Here is a 4,280-nt window from a genome sequence, read left to right on the forward strand (position 1 = left end):
ACGAAGAAACACATTGGTACTTTCCCATGATGAGTGAGTGCTTCAGGATCTCTTGCACTTACATGTGCAGCAGAGTACTGCAATGGAAGCATGCTGGGCCCATAACCCAGAGGTAGGCAGATTGAAACTATCCTCTGCTATATGCATTTTTTTTTGTTAATTAAAGTAATCCAAAACTGGGATTGATAATTTGTCTCTTTTATTTTTACTTAAAGTACAATAACTTTTACCATTTTAATTTGTTTTAATAGTATATTGACAGTATTGTTTTCTTTCAAAAATCCACTTCATTTTCTTTACCCTATTATTAAAATGGTAATTGACAAAAACAAACTACATTGTCACCAGAAGAGCAATACAAAATGTACAAGTGATATATTAAAATCATCTTTCCAGCTTGAATTTCAATGATGCATTGGGTCAACAATTTTGTGAGAAACATCTTCACCCTTAAATAAAGATTTTCTTAATTCCTTACCTGTGTGCTAATTAGATATCACCTTGTTTTAACATTAAACAGACTTCCACATGAGAAAGCAGCAAGGATGCAGTGGCGTTAATGTTTCCTGGTGTCAACCTGTATTATTTCAGTAGACATTGAAATGAGGATACATCTTGCTGCCTTTCCAATGAAGCAAGTTTAATTTAGTAATAGGTGAAAAACCATCCCTACAAAGGTGTTAATCAGAGACTTGGCTTTGTGGACACTTTTCAGAGAACAAATTTGTTAGCATAAAAATAAAGCCAGAAAATGAAGAGCTGTTTAATCACGCAATTTGATTTTTTTGCCAGCATATTTCTTTTTCTCTGCAACCCACTGCTAAATTGTGCTTCCTAGATGTTTTTATAAAATCACTGAATCAAATCTAACTCTGATTACATCAGAGAAGGCCAGGTACCCTACACCATAACAGGGGGTTTGAAATTTTGACTTGTCTACTTAAAGATCACCAAAATCTGATAACAAGGTCAATTAGGTCCCTGGGTGGGATTGAACCACCAACCTTTTGGTTAATAGCCGTACATACTAACTGATTGCGCCACAGAGACACTTTGCAAAAGTACATACTGACAAAGGCTAATAAGCATTCATCTAAAACGTTTCCTAGAAAAACTTTAAAAAGTCAATAATCTGGAGAGTTTTTGTAAGATGTTTCTTCCATCAACCAACGAAGAAACACATTGGTACTTTCCCATGATGAGTGAGTGCTTCAGGATCTCTTGCACTTACATGTGCAGCAGAGTACAGCAATGGAAGCATGCTGGGCTCATAACCCAGAGGTAGGCAGATTGAAACTATCCTCTGCTGTATGCTTTTTTTTTTTAATTTAAGTAATCCAAAACTGGGATTGATATTTTGGCTCTTTTATTTTTACTTAAAGTACAATAACTTTTACCATTTTAATTTGTTTTAATAGTATATTGACAGTATTGTTTTCTTTCAAAAATCCACTTCATTTTCTTTACCCTATTATTAAAATGGTAATTGACAAAAACAAACTACATTGTCATCAGAAGAGCAATATAAAATGTACAAGTGATATATTAAAATCATCTTTCCAGCTTGAATTTCAATGATGCATTGGGTCAACAAATTTGTGAGAAACATCTTCACCCTTAAATAAAGATTTTCTTAATTCCTTACCTGTGTGCTAATTAGATATCACCTTGTTTTCACATTAAACAGACTTCCACATGAGAAAGCAGCAAGGAAGCAGTGGCGTTAATGTTTCCTGGTGTCAACTTGTATTATTTCAGTAGACATTGAAATGAGGATGCATCTTGCTGCCTTTCCAATGAAGCAAGTTTAATTTAGTAATAGGTGAAAAACCATCCTTACAAAGGTGTTAATCAGAGACTTGGCTTTGTGGACACTTTTCAGAGAACAAATTTGTTAGCATAAAAATAAAGCCAGAAAATGAAGAGCTGTTTAATCACTCGATTGGATTTTTCTGCCAGCATATTTTTTTTTCTCTGCAACCCACTGCTAAATTGTGCTTCCTAGCTGTTTTTTTATAAAATAACTGAATCAAATCTAACTCTGATTACATCAGAGAAGGCCATGTACCCTACACCATAAGAGGGGGTTTGAAATTTTGACTTGTCTACTTAAATATCACCAAAATCTGATCACAAGTTTAATTACATCCCTGGGTGGGATTGAACCACCAACCTTTCGGTTAATAGCCGAACACACTAACCGATTGCGCCACAGAGACACTTTGCAAAAAGTGCATACTGACAAAGGCTAATAAGCATAAATCTAGAACGTTTCCTAGAAAAACATTAAAAAATCAATAATCTGGAGAGTTTTTGTAAGATGTTTCTTCCATCAACCAACGAATAAACACATTGGTACTTTCCCATGATGAGTGAGTGCTTCAGGATCTCTTGCACTTACATGTGCAGCAGAGTACTGCAATGGAAGCATGCTGGACCCATAACCCAGAGGTAGGCAGATTGAAACTATCCTTTGCTATATGCATTTTTTTTGTTAATTTAAGTAATCAAAACTGGGATTGATATTTTTGCTCTTTTATCTTTACTTAAAGTACAATAACTTTTACCATTTTAATTTGTTTTAATAGTATATTGACAGTATAGTTTTCTTTCAAAAATCCACTTAATTTTCTTTACCCTGTTATTAAAATGGTAATTGAAAAAAAAACTACATTGTCACCAGAAGAGCAATACAAAATGTACAAGTGATATATTAAAATCATCTTTCCAGCTTGAATTTCAATGATGCATTGGGGCAACAATTTTGTGAGAAACATCTTCACCCTTAAATAAAGATTTTCGGAATTCCTTACCTGTGTGCTAATTAGATATCACCTTGTTTTCACATTAAACAGACTTCCACATGAGAAAGCAGCAAGGATGCAGTGGCGTTAATGTTTCCTGGTGTCAACCTGTATTATTTCAGTAGACATTGAAATGAGGATGCATCTTGCTGCCTTTCCAATGAAGCAAGTATAATTTAGTAATAGGTGAAAAACCATCCTTACAAAGGTGTTAATCAGAGACTTGGCTTTGTGGACACTTTTCAGAGAACAAATTTGTTAGCATAAAAATAAAGCCAGAAAATGAAGAGCTGTTTAATCACTCAATTGGATTTTTCTGCCAGCATATTTTTTTTCTCTGCAAACCACTGCTAAATTGTGCTTCCTAGCTGTTTTTATAAAATCAATGAATCAAATCTAACTCTGATTACATCAGAGAAGGCCAGGTACCCTACACCATAAGAGGCGGTTTGAAATTTTGACTTGTCTACTTAAAGATCACCAAAATCTGATAACAAGATCAATTACATCCCTGGGTGGGATTGAACCACCAACCTTTTAGTTAACAGCCGTACACACTAACTGATTGCGCCACAGAGACACTTTGCGAAAGTGCATACTGACAAAGGCTAATAAGCATTCATCTAAAACGTTTCCTAGAAAAACTTTAAAAAGTCAATAATCTGGAGAGTTTTATAAGATGTGTTGAATACTGTGACAGAGGCAACCTGCTGAAGGCCTAACAGTTATGTGTGTGCACTACGGGATAGTACGTATATTATGTATACATCCAATAAGCAAAGGGTTCTCATATTCACTAGTATAATATGAAAGCATAACAGAATCCATTTTGATTCTAGCTAGATGATATAGCAAATTCATCTTGAACTTTTTACACACCCTGAGAGAAAAACAACTTTGTTGGCTAAGTATTGTTTCCACATACGCACTTTCTAAAAGCTCATAGAGACCAGATGTAATTCCTAATATGGACACAGTTGAAGCTCACGAGTATCTTTTTAGTATTCTTGACAATTGTCCCAATATTGCATAACTCTATTGCCTAACATTGTATTCCTGGGGTATGAAATCATATGGGAGGAATATACAAAAGGGGTGTAACTGTGTATTATATAAAACTCATTGTTGATACGTGTATGTTGTTGTTAAATGATTTGACACAGGACGAGAGAATGCTACTTCTCCCCTGTATACGGGCGTGGCCCTTTGAATAAATAATAATTGATTTTTATAAATCCATTTTCAATTCATTCTTTTACCTAACAACCCAAACAGCAACAAGATGGTTAATTTAGTTAATCCAAGAGAATTCAACAGATGGGGGCTATGTCCTTGGAACTATAGATCTCGATCTCTTCATCAAATTCTCAAAGGGGTGTGCCAGCCAGCCAGCAGCTGATGATGGAAGGAACATCCCAAGTCATAACAGCACTGGTAAGTATAGAATACCATGGTATGTGCTGTATTCCAGTACAT

At 35.0% G+C, this 4,280-nt stretch overlaps 1 non-coding gene across 1 annotated transcript; it reads right to left on the bottom strand.

Moving 5' to 3' along the window:
• Positions 1 to 2,145: 2,145 nt before the first annotated feature.
• On the bottom strand, positions 2,146 to 2,219 carry TRNAN-AUU (transfer RNA asparagine (anticodon AUU)). Its single transcript has one exon. It is a non-coding gene; the product is annotated as a tRNA-Asn (tRNA).
• Between the last annotated feature and the right edge of the window lie 2,061 nt (positions 2,220 to 4,280).

This window comes from Pseudophryne corroboree, unplaced genomic scaffold (assembly GCF_028390025.1).
Source record: "Pseudophryne corroboree isolate aPseCor3 unplaced genomic scaffold, aPseCor3.hap2 scaffold_542, whole genome shotgun sequence".
NCBI classification, from domain to species: Eukaryota; Metazoa; Chordata; class Amphibia; order Anura; family Myobatrachidae; genus Pseudophryne; species Pseudophryne corroboree.